The sequence below is a fragment of the Phasianus colchicus genome, chromosome 15, assembly GCF_987193195.1.
Source record: "Phasianus colchicus chromosome 15, bPhaCol1.hap1.1, whole genome shotgun sequence".
Taxonomy (NCBI): domain Eukaryota; kingdom Metazoa; phylum Chordata; class Aves; order Galliformes; family Phasianidae; genus Phasianus; species Phasianus colchicus.
The window spans coordinates 6,184,485-6,205,531 of NC_143450.1; the positions used below are offsets into that span (position 1 = coordinate 6,184,485).

Here is a 21,047-nt window from a genome sequence, read left to right on the forward strand (position 1 = left end):
AAAAATGTAGCAGGTCATTTCCTGATGAAAAAGAAAGAAACACATGCTACAAGGCATAACGAGATTTTGGCTGTCCCCCAACAGAGGTAAATTTATCCCAGTAAAGCATGACTATATTTCACATCATAGGCAAATGCCAATTTTTCAGTCCAGTCCGAGTATTTTTATCCATTTTCAAATGTTGTGTTCCTAAATAACAGCTGCCAGGATACTGTTTCCATAAGGTTAATGCCTCAAGTTTTACCTGTGTGTTTTTGTGTCCAAGTGTAAGTAAATAAAGCAGCAGGTCATTCAACTATTAAAGATGGCAGTGAAACATGACTTGAATCACAGCAGCAGTGTTCACATCGCTGCTGCACAGATGACAAGCTCCTATCAAGTGATGAACTGCACAACTTCCATGCCATTCAGCTGGCTCCATATTCAAAGACCCCACAAGATGAATCGTTATGGCAGGGCTCCTTGCTTCTTTAGGAACTACATCTGTGACCATTTATAAAGATGCTCTGAGATGTTTTAATGTAACCTTGACTCTAACTCATATACCTGCAAATGCTTTCGCTGTTTATAATCAATTAGTCACTAACCTTCCTAATATCAAGCGTTACCACTGAATTCCACAGGTCTGAACAAGCCATATAAAGCAGATAACAGCGCTTATGATGTAAGATATGCTACACTGTTTTATATACAAGCATAAAATGATTCCACATGGACCTGTCCCTGTCCTATGGATTCCTACTACTTCTTACTTGCAGTTCTCCACTGTTACTTTATTCAGCTGTTCGTATTTCATTGAGATAATTGGCACTGCAAACCCCGAAGGACAAATCTGATTTCATCACAGAACAGAAACAGTAGTGTGGTGATTATACCAGACAGCAGGCACGTTTGTAATATTTAGTGGTGGTAGTTCAAACAAAAATCACTTTCTGTCCTTTCACATGACCTAAACCACATAATTCCTAGTTCACATACACAGATGAAATCATATGTATTTTATACTTCTAATCCAAAATGTAGCAAATTAGCAGTGCACTATGTTAATGCATTCTACAGTACAATCCCATATGTCTGTAAGTCACATTCTCCAGCTGCTGCCTCACTGTGTCTTCTCAGTAAAACCAATGTGCACACTGCATATTCCTCCTGCTCTAAGATCACTTTGGCTGCACATTCCCTCTTGCTTGTGTATATTGGGGTTTGTGTTTGGCACTGCCTGCTGTTGGAGCCATCATGAACACATTGAAACTGGTTTCCCTACATTATATAGCGTATCCTTTTAGCATCTGCAGTTATATTAGAAAGCCTTTGATCTCTGCCCTCCTGAGGCCCAGATTCAGCAAGCTCCTTTACCTGTGCCATCTCCATATCCCCCCCCCCCCCCCAAAAAAAAAAATATTGCAACTAAAACATGTATGAATAAATCAACCAAATTATGTGTAACTGCAGAAAATAAAATAATCCAAAACAGACTCCTGAAATGTCTGGTGGCATTGATGAACTCTCATCATATATATATAAAACTCTGAGGAGCTACGCTCTGGTACCATTTGTAAAGATCAAGGATCGCTAAAGAACTTCCACAGACTCCACTGACAGCCATCAGAAAGGCAGCCTATACCTGAGCAATCACTCTAGGAACGGCCTGAAACTCTTCCAGCTTATCAGGTAGTCTTGTTAATAATAACTGCAATATACTGCAAACTGAATAAGATGATTGTTTTATTCAGATAAACTGGATGCTGTGCACTGTTTTGCATAGCGCAAGACTGCTAGACTTCCCTTTTCTTTCCTAGCTATCAGTCCTGGCCTTCAATGATGGCAGCTTGTTGCAGTTTTTTGGTGTGTTTGCTTTTGTCTTTTTAATGTGCTCAAAATGTTGTCTAGCTGAAAACAGTGCCATTGTAATTAAATTTTAATACTTCCCTACACTTGAAAGCATACAAGCCATTTCTTAGGAGACTGCTTGATCCTTGCAGCACTGCATCACAGTAACCACCTTCCTCTGGGTACGCACATAAAGTCAATACAGAGGCCAGGTTTAATACAACAGCATCTCAAAGACTGTATCTGCACTAGTGATTCTGTGTGAAGGAAGACTTCTCTCTGGTACAAGCTTGCTTTATACCTCTATGGTTATATAATCAATGAATATACAGACGTTATAATATGAAGTAAACAAGAGAGTTTGGCTAAGCAGGTTATTATACCAAAAAGAGAATAAATAAGAGTGCTTACCCTTGTCCTTTGCTCACTGCAAAACTCCAAAGGAGCAACCTCCAGAAAGAGATCCTTCCCCATTGGTAATCAGCTCTTAAATGGGTCTAGGAGAGGTGGAGCCAGGCTCCACCCCTTCCAGCAGCACAGCTGAATTGCCTCCACCTGTGCTCCCAGGGCTGACTCATTGCTCGCCTCAGGTGATCAATCAGAGGTTCAGGCTGTGATTCAGCAGTTCCCACACAATGGTACATCACAAGAGATGATGTACGAGCAGTGCGCTTCAAAGTGAGTGTTTCCCCAAACTGAGATGGAACACTTGGACACAAGCTACAGTGCAGTTTATGCAACACAGACACACATGGCACTGGTGATGGGGATAAAAGAGATGTGGACATAAGGTGCTGGAACCTCAATGGATCGTGGCAAACCAAAACCCTATCCTTCTCCTTTTGCATTCTAGCAGTCACTGATGCAGACACACTGGATGAATAACTAAAGGTTTACCTCTTCATGCCTACTAAATACAATCTGTCTGCTTGCCCTACACATTGAGAAATCGTACTTCCATGTTGCTTTTAGCTTTCTAGGTGTTAAATGGAAATGGCAGTATATTCATTGAATGTAACAAGAACATGGAACCATGTTAATTTACTTCAATTCGATTAATGAAATTCAAGAGTATAACTTTCACTATGTGTTACGAGGTGGATATCAAAGAACTGCAATACCAATGCAAGCACAGACACAAAAAAAAACCACTTGTTTTTCTCAATATTGAAAGCATGATTTTTTGCTGTAGTACAATAATATTTATCTGGAAAAAAAAGATGAGTCCATGCAGCAAAAACAGGAGTATATTTAGATGTTCCACATTGAATTTCAGACCTAATATTGTGAAACTGAAGTGATGATTTCCAACAATGACCAGAAATACTGACGATGAATAAAAACAACCTTTTTTTCAATCCTACCACAAATAACTAAGAGAAAGAATAAAAGGTGCCTTCATTTCCTGCCATCTAACTGGCCCTGTGCTGAGACAGCACAGGGAGTGTACTGTGCCAGGAAAATTCACAGTATTTCTGATTATGAGGACCTATAACATGCACACAGCCTCATTTTCAGTCTTTTTACAGCTAGGCATACTTTTTCCTACTGCATCTCCCCAGGAACTGAGTAAAGAGGTAGTCTACAACTATCTACAAGATAACTGGAGGGACAGAGAGTCTTTTAAAATAGAAAACCCATAGAAAACAGAAATTAAAACAGCTCTCATCAAATCATGATGCTCCTGGTAACAGTGGTAGACTGATAATGCCTTAGATCCAATTTTCTGTCTTTGGTTTTATTTTCTGTCAGATTAACACGATAAAAAGAAAAACGCACCACGTTTCACTCACTACAGATCAGTTCCTTAACAACAAGGATGACACACAAACTTACCAGCTACTGATTTTTGATCCTCATTACTATCATTGTCTGAGTAAAAGAAAACAAAGCAGAAATGCAATGAAAGGTTTTTGTGGTGAGCTAAGTGTTAGGTTAAATTAAGATGAAAAGAAGACAGCCATTGATTGCCTTGAACAGGCTTGGCCAAATAATGCAACAGACTGTCTTCAGCTATGACATGCTGCTTTGTACTTAAAAACACCATTTAAAATACGCATGTGTCCACTAAAACATGGGAAGAGAGACCATTCAGCAGGCCATTGTCTTAAGCGTGCCTGTCCTGTTGTCTGTAAAAATCCGTAATACACAACTGTCAACCTACAAATGCCAATTACCTTCTTGCTCCATAAAAATGTGTCTTTAATGCTGGTAGAGATGCCAAATTGACAAGCAATCACTCTTCTGGCAGTCAGAGCATAAACAGGTGGATGTAGCTGGAACATGCTCACCCAGTGACAGCTCGGATGGAACCTGGCATGCCACCAGTTCTAAGGGCTGGCAATGCACACAAGTAAAAATCATTAGCTTGTATCTCCTGACTTTGACCAAATAATCCAATGGAATAATAAAGGCTAACAATGTAAAATACAATACAATCCTTCAGAATGATGCTAGTACTAAAATTATTGCTTACTCTTCCTGAGGCAAAGCCAGCAAGGTGGCAATCAACTCCCCATGGCATACAGACACCCACAGAATGCTGCTGTTACCTAAAATACTGTCTGAAAACACCTTCCCTTCTTATAGCCTCAGGAAAAAGGGCAATACAAAAGAATCCCCAGAGATTTTATCAAGCCACAACTGAGGATTTTTCAGGCATCTTCCTGGTTTGTTAGTTACAAATAGGCTGTTTGCTCTTGATTCTATATAGAACTGACTGAAGACAGAACTCCTCCTGCAATTCTAAGCTAGTTATGGCTCTCAAAATATACCATTCACATAAAAATTACCTGTGCCAAGAAACCCATATCTACACGGGGAAAGGGATTTATTACAGTAAAAAGATTAATTGCTAACTGGATAGTTATTTAAATGCCTTAGGATGGAAGGAGTCAAAGAGCTTTTACAATGATTTGGAAAAAAAGGAGTTGGACACAGAACTCATTATCTGCTTACCTTCAAGGCACGCTGCAAGGTACATCAGTTTGCTGCAGCTGCTGCACAGGTTGCTTTGAGACAACGAATTAGTGAAAGATGTTCTAGCAGAAGTTATTTTTCTTGTTTATATATATATATGTGTGTGTGTGTGTGTGTATGTGTGTCACTGAGAACCTTGGACAAACACCTGTCAAGTTCTGCACAGCTAAATTTTTGATATTTTTGCAAGTTAATGATGTTTAATTAGCACATAATTTGCAAAATGAGGTTTAAAGAAGCCTTTAAGATATCATTACTATACCACATGTCCCTCCTTAGGCCTCCTGTGTAAAGCAGGCACAGGGTTTCATTACTGATGCTTAGCTGATGGGCCACACTCAGGTTGGGAGCAGACAGAAGTCATGTAAAGTCTCAAATGATGCAAGCTGGTAAGCAGTACAGAGAAAGGTGAAATCTACAGAAATGCAGAGACAGTTTTGGCTTCCTCTGTTCCTGATTAGCATAATTCCGGTGTGTAATACAGCTCTATTTCTCTTCCTCCAGGAATTCAGTTTCTCATGCAGTTTCCTGCTTAGCTCTTAATAACCTATCAGCCCAAGCGTCGCCTGCTTCATGCAGTGTACAAAATTAACAGTTGAGGGGATGACCATTCAGGCATAGAAGACTGAGAATCAAGGCTAGAGTTTTGTGAGAGGCGAGGGGAGTGAAGACACGGGAACAGCTAGGACTTGTAGCTCTACAAGGTGTATTTATTACTGCCCAGAGAAATACAGAGACTAAGTTAAACACTAGCACGAGCAAAAGATGTATAAATACTAAAATTAGAACCAACATTCGGAACATCAGATACTATTACATTCTCAAGGCTTTGTCTTGAGGAGCAGCCTCGTCCTTTTACAGGATTCTCAGCCAAGGGATTAGTTTCAAACACAGCAAACACATGCAAGGTATGAAGATATCTATGTATCTACTGAGTATGGGTGATCATTAGCGACACTGCCCCAGCTGTTAATGAAATACTGGCTGCTACTGAACAAATTGTTTAACATGCAACCCCTGAACTCCAGAGAGTATTTTCTTCCTTTAGATTTGTGAGCTATTTTTCCAAAACTGATAACTGTAACAGCTGCATTGTCTCTTCTAACACACAGCTTGGTAAGAGATGAGCTCTCATCCCTCCCGGTGTGTACATGTGTGTGCATTTACAAAATTCTGTTTGTATGTAAATGCCTGGAAAATTTGGAACTAAGAACAGTGACATGTAAAACCCTGATGAAAAAGCAGCTGCTTCTGAAAAATGGGTTTTGATGAATTTTGTATGATCTCTTTAAAGATTCTCTAATGCATATTTCAAAAGATGTTTCAATACTGTAAGTTTTAGATCAGCTCATAACTGATAATTTAGACTTTTCCAGCACTATTCTCTTGTGGTATCTAGCTTCCAAAACCAAAATTTAAATGTATAGTTATTCTGAATGAAATCACAGGCAGAATATTAGATTATAGCATATAAAACATCACAAAATCCTTTGTTAATGCTAAATTAAAACCTCAGCTAAGTCAAACTTACTAAAAGTATCTGGGAATAGCAGAAACAGAGGCCTTTTGTGTTCTACAGTTTTCTTATATGACTTGCTTCAACTGCCTTTGTATAAAGAATGATCAAACATTACCAGTGACTTTCGATTTTATGACATTCACAGATTGCAAAGAAATACATTGTGCCTAAACAGGGTTATTTGCTATTAAAATAATTCCAAGCAATAAACAACAATGAAATTTCATCACTATTTGGGTGTATGGATTTTATCCTTCAAACAGTTACTGGATATTTTAGATGAACTAGCACCAAGTGAGCCCTAAGCAATTCACCAACACTAAATTCTCTGGGCTCCGTACTGCAGTACTCCCACCGCCCCACCCTGCCCAGCCCCCAGCTCTGTGATTCCTCTTGCTCCACAAACTTAAGTCAACTGACTTCACCCTGACATACAGAAGGAAACTCCTCACTCCTCCTGCTAAACCTGGCACAAAGGAGCAGGGGATGGAAGAGGGGTGAGAGCAGGAGCTCCCACGATAGGCAGCAGTGATTAATTAGATTGGCTCAGCTGTCTGCACAATTACAGGCTCTGTTTCCCCACTAGGACAAAGACATTGACCTCTTTTGTTAAGTGCTTTGAGGACTTCAGATAAAAAGCACTGACTAAGGGCTGTGCCTCTGCCTAAGCCTCACATTATGATGCCATCATAGTGCAATTGCTGTAAAAATTGTAGGTAATAAAAACAAGCACAGGATATAATTAACTTTGTGCACAAAGAAGGCTCAAGTTTCCAAAAGGGCTTAGTTCCCATTCAGGTACCTTAACAAATGGTTTCACTGGGAGCTGAACTCCTCCAGGAAATCCAGCACAAATGTGGTAGGGAAATAATTATTGAGCAGCAGAAAATTATTCTTGGGCATGTTAAAATCTGCTGCCTTATACGACTGATAGTAAGTAAAAGGGAAGCTATCAGTACCGTTATATTTTATCAAACTTTTGTTTTTGCTCTCCATCAACACGACAACAAATCAGCTTCAAATTCTATCTAACGTTATAAATGTTAATGTTTTTAACAGTTTCCTAAACCCTCGATCACATCATTTTACTTTGCTGTGCCTAAATCCTGCATTTTTCAATACGGCTGAAACAAAACCGACACAGAGCTGAGGACAACTACTTTCAAAGCATCGTGGTAAATCTTTCCCAATGTCTGTCTGCACCACAAAGAACAGATCTACACAGCTGTTCTCTTAGCCATGGCACATACACCTCTCGCTATCTCACATACACCTATCTATCAGCTCCATTTGCTATGACTGCAGAATAAGTACAGAATATTCAGTGGAAAACTGTACTGCAGATGAGAAATGCACATTTCAGGTCTAAAAGAGTAAGTCTTTCCTAGACTAGCATCAACCTATTAGCATCTCATATGCCCACACATCATAGTATTAACTATAATGGCATAAACAAAAAATTAAAAGCAAAAGTTCTATTTGCTCTGTCCACTAACAAATCAAACAAATGTTCAGAGCTTTTCTGAGTTATTTTCATTCACACTTTACTACACATGGAAACAAAATACAAGATAAAATTATAAATGAATGCAGTTCGTTTGAATGTACACCCTAGTTACCTGCCATGATAACTGCTTAATATCTGGCATTAATTACACTTTTTCTAACACCAGATAACTGACCTTTTAAAATATTTAAACATTGGCTTTGCTGCCTTCATGCAGGGACAGTGGATTACTTAAATGGAAAGGAGTGGAGTTTTAGAAACAAAACAATTGCTGTTCCCCTATAAAGGACAATCTGTCTTAATAAAGGTTACATTTATATTTTCATGCTATGTCTTACAGCAATAATAAAAATAAAAATAATATAACCTCAATGTTACTTTTCAAATTTAATCTTTTCTTAATCAATCTTTCACGCTTTAGCAGAACATCATCTAACAGGTAAATTTTGAAGTATATTTGTTTTGTTTGCCTTCTTTGTGGCATACAAGTGGGAAAATATTTGCTCTTTCAAGGTAACAACTGTGTAAGATTTTTAATCTTGCTATGGGAAAACTGTAAACTGCTTGCTTTTTTATATTATGACACAGCAAAATGTATTTTCTTAACCCTAGACTCTGTTATGGCAGTATTTAATAAAAAGATTTCCAAATGTTTCCTTGTTTCTAGCAACTCACCTTTTCTGCCCAATGGGAAGCTATTTTCTGATACAGGACTAGGCCAAGTTTGACTGTCTGCTGGATGACAACACACTGCTCTGTGGTATACCTACTGGTATAAATGGCTGTACATCGGGCACATCAAAGGGCTCGGGTTTAATGAGCAGGGGCTTTCTCCCAAAAGATGTTATGCCATAAGTTTAGACAGAAGAAAAAAATCAACGATTAAAATCCCAGTTGAAGAACATTTTAACTTGGCATGGATAAAGAGAAGTCATGCAACTTTAATTTAACAAATAAACCAGAAGTACTTGCAGACTGCCACCCGCTGATAGGGCTGTGAGCTAACATCCATAGAGGAACCATTGCAGCTATCAAGTGGATGGGCAGAAGTACTGTAGGAAAAGTCTCGTTCTCACTTAAACTGCTTCCTATGTAAGGCCTACGTTAAAATGTTAGAGTGAATGATACTTTAATAGAAGCATGGAGACCTTAATTCATTTAGTGGTAAACACATTCTCCCCAAAAGTTTTTGATTACTGTAAGGGAAAGATATGAATAGGAATACAGGAATACTGGGACCAGTCGTCATTGGAGCTCTCACTCATTCTGAGTTTACTCATGTGGTTTCTATTTAAATCTCATCCAGAAGAGTTACATTCTTCTAGGGGACATTCAAAATATCCCAACCAGCCAAGGCTTCCCTGACGGACTGAATATCCAATTCAAAAGCACTTATGCTGTTCTGTAGAAACGACATTACCATGAACTTCTGTTAAATAACAGTCTCATCCTCAAGATGTAATCTTACTCTCTAATCACTTGACCTAAGTAGACTTAAGGTACCGATGGTCCTTTGCTGGCAGGATAGACAACTGCACTGGTACCACAAACACTGACAACAAAATAAACGTGATAAAAATTTGAGGATGAGATGTAATAATTTAGCTCAGTTATTGCATTAAGTTGTTCATTACAGCATATATATCACCCACCAGGCAACTTACAGACAAATATACCATGAAGATGCCAACCAACAAACATAAATGGAAATGAATTTTCTTTTAGAGTGAAGACATTCCCAGCTGGGGTTCCTTCACTAAAGCTCATGATCAATGAAAGCAGTTTCACAAAACCTGTATGCAAAAATAATTTAATTTCATATTCTTTAAATCCATTTAGTAAACATCATTACTCACATTGCAGGTGTTACAGATAAGAGTAGAGGAGATGGGAAAGAAAAGATTCATCAGTGACGCTGGACTTTACCGACAAAAATAAAATATTAAGAGCATATTTTAATAATACAATTTTTATTTCAGTGTAATAGGATAAAAGAAAATTTGAAGTTTCCTGACTGTAAGCTATAGTAATTTTGAAAATTTTCTGACCTCGTCCTCCTGTTTCAAGTAATCAGGAGCACTTATCTGAAAGCACATAATGAAGTGGTAAGAGTTTAAACTTTCTCGCTTAAGGCAAAATTGCTAAGAGACTTGCATTGCTTTCAATGGGAGCAATGGAAAAGTCCCTGATCTGCATAGAGTCAACAAGAATTTTGATCTTTATTTATTTAAGAGAGGAACTTGGCCTTTAGTGCTCAATATTTCAAAGAAATAAAATCACTAATGCTTCTGAAATAATCTTGAAATTGTATTAGCAACAGAGCTAAAAGAAATGCCTCTGTGTATTTCCTCATCAGGCCAAGGGACCTGATTGTCTGAAAGATTTGGCACAGGCGCAGTCTCTCAGCTAGGGGAGAAAACCCCAGTGGCTTCTAGCTCTGAATAATAATAAGGAATCAGACATCAGATTCAATGCATATTGTTTTGCGCTAATTCCACTAAAAGATAAGCTACTCTTAAGACGCAAAGCACTTTTTCATGCCACAATATGAACATTTAATATCTGAAATTCTTATTTCCTGTGAAAACATAATACCCAATTGTTACAGCTTGTGAGTGACTCATTTAAATTTCTTAATTATTGCAAGTAACTTTGTCAATAGTGTAACATTTTCAAGAGATTAACTTTTTTAGAATAAAAGCTTTTGTGCCAGCCAGCAAATCCTTTAAGGGTTTCATCTGTTTTGCATTACTAAATGGCCAGAGCAACTCAATAGTCACAAGCAAAAATAAAATGTTTAAATATTGTAATGGTTATGACACAGACTGAGGAAATGAGTGAAATTTCATGTTCCAATTCCAAATCATCGTGCAAAGCTCTCTAAAACATTATGCAAAGATATCTGCTACAGTGGTTTTGTTTGATGGAACTTTATTCTTTTTAAATTATTGCATAAAATACTAACTGAAAGGCCAGAAATTTAAATTCATATTTGAAGTCCGATAGTTTCTTTTGTACGCTGATATACAGATAAGCTAAAAAACAGCATTCTTCTGAAGTATTTTTACAGTGAATTAAAAGGGGGACACTAGTGTCTTCAGTATCACTTCTTTTATCATACTTTCTAAATGCAGCTCCTCAGATATTCATAAAAGAAAAATGCTTCATAGTTGGCAGTCAAGACAATTTCATTTAAGAAAAACAACCTTTATGTGGAATGTTGTTTTCAGAAAATAAAATTAAGGTTATGGCTCATCCCTTTCTTGGCCACACCAGTTCTCCAAATACCAAATCTTTTCAAGCAAAGAGAAGAGTTTTACACGTTTCACAGGTACATGTATATTCACTGAGCCCTCATACTTAAAAGTACCATAATTTCTCTCCTTTCACTTGAAGAAAAAAACAGCAAATTTTGACAGCTCCTGAAAAAGATCTCTGATATATGAGAAAGTAAATTTCTGTCAAGAAAAAAAAAAAAAGATGATGAAAACTTTGTTTTGGAAAATTCAGATTACTGAGAGTAGACTTGACAGACTGTCATCAAATTGCTCCAGACATGAAGGAAGCATGCCATAACTATGTCATTATGTTTCAGAAACTATATCCAGAAGAGTACATGTATGTAACAGATGAAGAAATCTACTACTAAGGAAAAACAAATCTGTTTCATCTACCCTCAGAGCAGTCAAAAACTGTAAGCAACAGACACATTTATTATACAATATATACATATACCTATGTGTCTATTTCATTACACATGTATGAAACAGTTGGATATATGCATAGTTAATATGTATATATAAGAGTTATGTTTATATACAGGTCACTCTTAAGGTAATGCCTGCAGTTTATGTCCATGGAAACTACAATAAATACAAAGAGAACAATAACACTTTGATTAACTTAGATAACTTAGAGCAGATTCTCAGCTACAAAACACTACTTTTCAACATAGTCACCACCATTAACCAATTTGTGCAGATGAGCTGATTGTGACACTCATCGTTTCGTGGTGTGACAGCTGTGCATGGCCATCCAGAATGTGGCTTGTCTTTCATGTTGCTGTCACCACTGCTGAAACATACCCCCCAGTGCTTCACTGTGCTCACATCCACTGTTTGGTCTTCATAAACGTTCAGCAAGCATCAGTGAATGTCAGTGAGTGGGTACAGTTTTTTCTGCATGGAGGAAATTCAATTCCACACCTTTGTTTCACTGACACTTCCATGTCAAACACCATTGAATCAGACCATCTCTCTGCTGCCATCTGTCATGCAGTAACAAAGTATAACGGAATACTGGTGGGAAGGTTTGAGCTCTACTGCCAACCCGCCATCTGCCTCTGACACTGTGGGCTGGTGTAATAAAACAGGAGACAATAGTTTTGTAGGTGTATGTATGTATGTGCGTGTGTGCACATAGATACAACAAGAAAATATGTTTTAAAAAAAGAGTGTATAGAACATATCTTCGAATAGCAAAGATATCAAGGACTTGTTTTAAATGTTGATTTAACTTCAGAAGTTGTAGGTTTCAATGCAACCAATTCTGACAAAGAACTAGTTCAGAGGATGTGAAAAAAATAAGAATATTAAGAGCATGTTCTTTCCTATTTTCAAAACATTTGGAAATCTTTAAACAAGAAAATCTCATTGAAATAACCTAAAAAGTAGTATATCACAACTTGAAACTATCCATTCTTATAATATCACATCTAAACTGGTTACATACAACAAGTGTCATTAAATTTCTACTGCTGCTCATCATTCAGTGTCATTCTTGACAACTGCACTGTTTCCAAATACCTCAAACTCGTGACAACATGCCAGCTAATTACACCCATTTACCATAATTACCATAATTCACCTGGTTATGGACTGTTGCCATATTATCCAAACTAGAATATAATTTAAATTGTAATGATACAAAGCCACAGCATCTGAACCAAGTCATTCCATATTCTCACCTGTGCAGCGGAGACTAGAAAATTTCAGACTACAAACTGAATTACTGATTTCTTGTGCCTGCTGAGCAGAATGCAATGTACCACAAGCAGCAAGTCAGTGGAAAAGGAAATTGCATATTTTGAAAAACAAACAAGTCCAAACAATCACACCACTAACATTTGGTCATTATTGTTCACCTAATAGAAAAGACTAATATTAAGTACACAAATCTATCTATACAACTGCACAAGAACATCCAGCAAAATATGGCAGTAGAACACAAGCGTTTCCATCAGTACCATTTCTGTTCCTCAGTTTGTATTTCAGAAATGGCAGTTAGGTGAATGCTTTGATGCTTGAAACGGTCTGAAATTCCCTGTATCCCTAACTGAGGAATAATTTCTGAAAAACATACTTGATATTTATTTCTCATTGCCAAAATACTATACAAATCTACCGGTGCTTAGACGTAGCACAGAAGACCCGCTGTGCTTAAAGGCCCTCTTTTTGCTGCATTTCAGTCTTTAAAATTGCCGTCTTATCTACAGCCTGACTCACTGGTCTGGCAAGCAGAGGACTGGGCTTTAGTTTAGGCCATGTGTGTGCTGCAGGGAGCAGGTGAATGAACGCCCAATCATTAAACCTCTTGTCTGCTCAGCACTTCAAAAAAAAAAAAAAGGAACAAAGGCCAAACCGAAGACGTTTCCCTGTTGAAGTGACTTCCAAATATTTCTGTTTCTGTGGATCCTCATTAAAAACAAAACAAAACAAAAAACTGTCGAATTTACTGTGTTATAAATCCCTCTTTAGCTGATTGCTGTGTTATGAGCAAAACTGTGATGGAGTGGGTAATTATTTTATGTGAAGATATTCAAGTCTGACTCTCCTATTAGTGTAGAACTCAAATCCAACAGACAAAAATAAAATAGGACTAGCATGCAGATGGTTAAATAACTGAATCTATAAAGTTGACTGAGCAAACTGGCTCTGTTCAGAGGTTTCACTTTTAAATCTTGTTACTGCTCATTGGTGAGGATTTGCAAACACTGTGGCTGTCAAGCTTTCTGATCAGCGATAGCTTTGAAACTGAGCTAAAGCAGCATGGAGAAAAAGCCAAAACTGGATTTAGTCTCATTTCAGCAAGCATTTTAAACCTGTTCTCACTTAAAGAAATAAAAGTTATGATAATTTTGTGCTTTCAACTTACTGCACATCTTCAGCAGTAGCCTTTCCTGAAAAATAAGTTTCCCCAAAGCAAGTACAGAAGCGAAATGACCTCATTTCTATTTCTGTTAATTTCTGTGGATTGCTTTTGGACTGGATTTTTACTGACAATCAAGAGAGCTGAATCAGGTACCTGAATTTGGGAAGTCATTACATGTGTGATTTTCTACAGCATGGTCAGCCCTAAAACTTGTAGATTTCACAGCAAACTGTTAATACAGGGGTTCCAAGATGATAACCTCCCTTTCTATCCTCACATTGCCAGAGTAGTGGAATATGTCCATCACTGATAATAAAAAGTTCCTTTATAGAATTAGAATCATCTAGTAAACATCAATTCTAAGATAAAAGAGATGGGAAGATGCAAGTGTGCTAAAGTGTATGTTAAAATGTGTGTAATCAGCACTTTTGTAAAAGCAATAATTAGTATGAAGAACATTACCACAGCAAAAACTGCCTTATCCCTGGTTCTCAGAGCTAAACAGAAGAAATAAAAGCCTGAGTGAAGAACATGATCCGAAAGCTGCATAAGTATTTGCATATCTTAATGAAGCAACAGTATTCTTGAGAGCAGGAAATTTCATATAGTATAACCACTAAGGTGAAAGAAATAAAACAGCTGCTTTTTTTTTTCTTTTCTTTTTTTTTTTTTTCCTGTGCAAAACTCTACTTCTATCTTCCTTGTTCTTTCTCAAAGAAGTGATGAAGACTTATCTTCAACTATAGACTCATCCTCCTTCGGGGGTACTGGCGGAAGGGTGAGCATTTTGCTTTTCTTTGAAGTGCAAGCACACACTGGAGATGAAAGCAACTGCATTATTGTCTTTGATGTTTTTGATACTGAATTTCTCGTTTGATTTTTCTTTGTAGACATTCAGAAAGTAGATTTACTTCCTCAATCAACCTTACCCTAAATCCTCACTAGATACTTATCCTCTTAAATATCTGAAATTGATATTTCTTAAAGTTTGAGTTTGGACTACTTAATAAATGCAGCAATTTCTAAGTCACGCCACAATCCCTTTATTTGTATTGAGTCCTTAATCTCACTACACTATATAGAAAAAGAAAATCCATATAAGTTACATAAGGCAACACAAAGACAACACGCTTGAAGTTGAATGGCCTCATTCATAATAACTCTTTATGAATAGTTCTTAATACTTAAGAAAACATTCTCATTAGACAACACTAAAAACAAAACAGCATCAACAACAAACTACAAAAAGCTGTTCCTTCCAGCAATTGCAGTTTAAAGGCCAAAAGGTTCAAAACCACAATCACATCCCCAGGTGGATTACTCTGTTGAGCGAGGACGGAATTGCAGGCTGTAGGACACCTCAACAGAAAGAAAACAAGGACAGGCACAAGGAAAGGACAGCAGGTGGAATAAGGACTCATATGAGGTCAGAATTCACATGGAGAATTGCTTTTTTTTGCAAATACACCAAGTTAGCTTCTTTAAGAATTAAAATTCTGCACTTTGGAAAGCAGATACTGAGAAAAAAAAAACAAAAAACCCAAGAGGGTGAGGGAGAAGTAATCATTACATAGTGCTGGCTTTGGCTTTGCTCTCCTCAGATGTATTCCCTTTTCCATCTATCTTGAAAGGTGGCTGAAATTGAGTAATTATTGTTTCTTACAAAAGTTTATTTATTTTATCTTGCATGCAAATGCATCAAGCTAGAATTGGTTGAAGATTTCCATATGATTTAGCACCTCATCCCTCAATTTAATGCTGGCCAGATACATTCTTTCAAAAAGAAAGCATTTAAATCCCCATGTAATCACACCTGGCTAACAGAAGCCTGCCAAGACAGCTGGCGTTGCTTTTGCTCTCCGATCAGAACGCAGTACATCCAGCAAGCATAGCAGGAGTGGGAGAACATTTAAAACTCCACTGTGCTCAATTTTACTGACTATAATTTGAAGGTGTGTAACAGAAAAGCACATTACTTAAAGACCAGTGGGGGGGAAAAAAGTACAAAAACTAAAGCAACAAAAAATGGAGAAGAATATTAATAGCTGTGGCAGAAGCAAGCAAGTAGAGATTTTTCTTAGGAAATACCTTACATTTAGTTGCTTTATAATATTACTAAATAGCAATGCCAGTGCTATATGATTTTTGAAAGCTCTCTATGAAATTGGGAATTAACAAGAAAATTGTAGTGGAGCATGTTTTACATGAATTATTATGAAAAGATGTCTCCAAATTACAAATTTCTGAAATAAAGCTGTCTTCATTACAGTGGATGAGAGCTTCGCTGCTGATGAAGACTCCGAGATCCCACTATGAGAATGAAAGCCACTGCAACAGAGAACTGACACAGAAACAACCTCACACTTTACTCACATATCATGGTCTTTCCTTTCAAAACTACACAGACCATCCCACGAGTGCTCAGGCCCAGGAAACAGTTCTGTGAGCAGATGATGTGGAATGTTAACCTTATCTGAAAGAACTCCACCTGTATTATTCTTAGTCTCCTTAAATTACAAAAACAAAAGAAACATCTCTTTGTCCTTGCTCCCATCAGGTCCCTACATTTCAAGACTGGTGTTAAGGTTAACTCAACAACAAAATTCAGCTACAGCCCTTCCCTCCAGCTGGCTCTCCAGTTTCAACTGTGGCCTCAGTCTAAGTCAAGCAGACACATTTCAAGCTCCATCCCACTAAGGGAACCAGTCACAAACATCTCAGAGCCATCCAGCACCTCCACCAGCTAGCATGCCACAGCTACAGGGCAATCTCTGAGTTATTCTGCATGCAATGGAGAAATTGCTCATCACTCCCGAGTTCCTGCGCAAGGGAAACAGAATGATTCCTTTTGCAGTGCAGGAACCCTGTGCCAGAGTACACACAAGTAACTGGCAGCAATTTCCCTGTACTGAGCAGCTTATCTGGTGAATTTATAGTTTGTCATCCAGGCCTAAATGGAGATAAAGCAGAAGCTAGTTCCCAAGCACAACCAGATAGAAGAGTAGAGAGGAAAACATTGCCAGAGGAATCGAGACAAGACAAGCATCTTACAGCTTTTTGAGTGTGTCTCTGTAAAAATAAAGGAACTGAGTATATTTTGCAATGGCATCAGCAGGGGGATGCAAATACAAAGCACTATGCTGCTCCACAAGATGATCCCTCACAAGCAGCCTTTGGCTGTACATTCACTACTCCTACCTCTGGAGGAACACTGCACATTAATTTTGAGATGGCACAGACCGTTCTCTGAGAAGTTTTATCTTTTTAGCCACCCTAGGTTTTGGGTCAGCAAAAATGAAGTTTTAAACACATCTTCTACTGCTACCACCTACAGTCTTCCTATCTCTTCTGGCATACAAACTGATTATCCAGCCTGCACTATATTTCTAGAACCATTTAGTTGGTAAGAGCTAAAAGAGAAACACAAGTTTCACACCACAGACTGAATCCTCCACTGAGGATTAGTCCATCAGGAAAACTGTACAGAAACAAAACTGCCTTTTATAAAATTCACTGCCTCTTACAGAAAATGATGCAGTTTTACTCACTTCAAAAAAAAAAAAAAACAAAAAAAACCACACAGCTGAGGAGCTGTCCCTTGGATGCTCTTACATGGAAAATCTACAGTATACAGAAAGAACCAGAAAGGTTCTCCAAAAACAAAACAAAACAAAACAAAACAAAACAAAACAAAAGAAAAAAAAAAAACACGTGATTAACAGGTCAAAGTACTGTTTATTTGCAGAAGACATGCAGTTTAATTTCTTTACCTTCTTTTAGCTTCAGCTTACTTTTCAGAGTACAGTTGTATAGAAATATAAATAAGACAGTAGATATGCAATCATTGGTACTTTCAAGAACCAAAACATGATATATTATTTAAGACATCCTTTTCCAGAGAGAAACAGAACTTCCTTTTAACATGGATCTGCCCTTTATAAATATAGATCTGCCATTTTTGGATCTGTTTGTAAACCACCATGGAGAAAACACACAGCCACACAAATATAGACTGTACATTTCCCCTTCTCCCTCCATATAAGAAAGATTAATGTCTTCCATTTCTCATTAAACATTCAGTAATCAAAGCAATTTAATCATTTTTAATATTTCTACCTGCATACCCCTTCCTACTGCATACACTGCTCTCTCAATAATTGCCTGTTCTTTGATCATGTTAATTAGAATTACCTTTATTTGTTCAGAAAAGTCTTTTTACTTCCATGAGACACAATAACGTTAGTCAACTCAGTGACTCTACATGAAGTTCACATCTTTTAAGTGTAGAATTTTTAAATTCTATAGAACACAAACATTTAACAGCATACTTTCTTGTTTCCTAACTGAAAACCAAAATCAAACAAAAAACACTGAATTTCTGTATTCTCAAGGATAAGATGAGAGCAGACTGTTGACATAGGGTCTGTAATCTGTATTTCTTCTCTCCATTACTTAGCACTGTCTATTGGTGTCATTACAAAAGAATCACCCTTGCAATACAAGCAGCCCTGACCACACTGGAGCACAGGAAGGAAGTGCTCCATTTCCAGTGTCAGAGAGGGCAAAGGCATCGTACTATGAACGTGCCTGTTACCTTACTTTTTCCAAAGGTTACTGCTGCTGAGCAGCAGACAGAGCTGAATACACTTGCACGTTGTCTCTTCATCAGTTAAATGAGAGGTTTCAGCTTCCAGGCATGGTGAAAATGGTTTAAGCTTACTTGGCTGACACTGCACTGAAAGGACTAGAAAGGACTACTGAACACCTCCACGATCCCAGCAATCAACTGCATTACAAGAATGGTTTTGTTATGTTGGTAGGAAGTAACAAGCTTAAGAGATGCAGAATCTGGCTTATGTTTGCAAACAAAGGGTTTCACTATTTTCAGGAACAGTGAGCTGGCAACACCCACTTCCAAATTAAATATGCACCACAGTGACAGGTTATCAAACGCCTATGATGAATAAAGATGGCAGCCATTATGTTTAAAAACAAAAATAATACTGACAAGAGAGATAAAGACGCACTATGTAAAAAGCACTTCACATCACACTAATCTTCATTTGGTGTTAGAGCTGCTCTTTCTTTAATAGCTGAGCAGCAACTAATCGAAAAAGCTGCAAGCTAAACCCTAAGACATACAACCCTAAAATAGCTTTCAGCTGTCCCCAACCAACGAGCACTGCACACACATCCATTTCAGTTACTGTTTTTTATCAACCACTGAAGAAAACAGAACAACGTGTTTTCGTCTGAGATCTAAAATAGAAAGTAAAGCATGTCACCTGAGGTTGCATGTTAGTGTTATCAGCGATGAAAAATCTGCCAAAATTTGGCATAAATAGTCTACAAAGTAGATAGAAACATCTACTGAGGAACTATGAAAGTTTTTAAACTGTCTAAGCTTATATTAACTTCAGAAAAAGCTTAACCATTGGAATTAAACATGAATTTAAGAGAAACTTCCAAACCTTTGGAATTAGATGTAGAAGAAATGCAGAATATCACATCAATGAAATTAAAATTGTGGTGATAAAATACAAAAAAATAGTGGCAAACAAACAAACCAATCAACCTAACCAAACAATAACAAATAAAACCATGACAGACACATTTACTATCATATGAATGAAATGAATATTAGAGGGGAAACAGGAAAAATAGAAGACAAATAGAAAAAGAAACAGAGAGGTAAAAGGAAGATAAACAGGAAGATAAAATAAACGTGAAGAAGAACACAAGATAAACAATTTGTTTTTTTTAAATGAACATACTCCAGAATGCATATGTGCAAACGTAGCTGATGAAACTGTTAGTAACAGAATAGACTCTTTTTATTCAAAATTTATACAAGAAAATGTCTTTAATATAGTAATAACTATTTAATGCTCTGAGAAGTAATTTAAGTGTGATCCATCTAGAGAACAGATGGATTAATTTTATTTCTCTAGCTGACAAAAACCACTTTCTTTGCATCTGACTAGTTACTACTTTTTATTTTCTTTAATCCTGATAAATCATCCCAACTTCTTGATTCTTTCCATACCAATTAAAACTCTGGCTGGGTACAGACCTGGAAATAATGGTCTGGCTCTGAAGCAGACCTTTTTACTAATTAAAATCTGTGTTTACAAAAAAGGGATTTTACATATTTTATTCATATTTATTATATTCTGGCTAAATGGCTTTGCTATGCATCTTCGAGAGAGTTAAATTTCTCTATGAATCTTGTATTGCTTTTGTGAAAAAGGAAAATGCTGCAAAAAAGGCAAGACGTTTGCACATCCCCCTTTTACTTTTCTTTCTCTATCTTCAACCTTGATGGAAAACAAGAGCTCCTGGTTTTTCAAACTGTCTTTCGGTCCCAACCCTATGTGACACAAGGCAGTATTAGAGGGTAGACAAATCCACAGAAGAACAAGTAAATAGCAGGACTCAAGGCTCACAGCTGCAACTCCGTCTAAGCCTACAATTACCTTCCACAGCTCATAAGAAAGAAGTAAAAAATAATTGAAACAGGTTCCCAGCCACATTCCTAACCCTTCTATACATATTCCTTCCACTTCCAGCAAGGTCCTGAAGATCAAGGCCTTTCAGTCTCTTATCTTCTGTCTGCTACCAGTTGGCAGAGAATTTACATGAGTTTTTTTTGTTTGTTTTTCAGGTCTTTTCTTTCCACATACAAGTGTAGAGTGTATAGATAAGAAATTGTTAATCCGTATACAGTCTGCCTACTACTCCCGTGTCTTCAGGACACAAAAGGTCAGGCATGCTGAACCTCTCCTTAGAAGCTTAGTTGTCCCTTTTCCTGCAGAAGCTGATGGAAGCTGTTCCCAGTGACTCACTCACCCAAGGTACACAGAAGAAATGTATCCATTATCATTCACAAGGTACTTTCCCAACTCTTGGGATTTATCTCCTATCAAGAACAATGACAGGGGCAGGCCTTAAGGACACAACTCTCTTTTCAAGAAGGCAAGATTTCATTTGCCTACTTAGGTTCCATTACTGCTTTGGTCTAAACTCTGAACACGTCAGAGGGATTTGGAGCTCTGTTTACAA

General features: G+C 37.4%; 1 protein-coding gene across 4 annotated transcripts in view; it reads right to left on the bottom strand.

Annotated features, from left to right (window-relative positions):
* Positions 1 to 21,047, bottom strand: part of TENM2 (teneurin transmembrane protein 2) — a 979,011-nt gene that overhangs the window by 845,054 nt on the left and 112,910 nt on the right. The window lies entirely within an intron of this gene.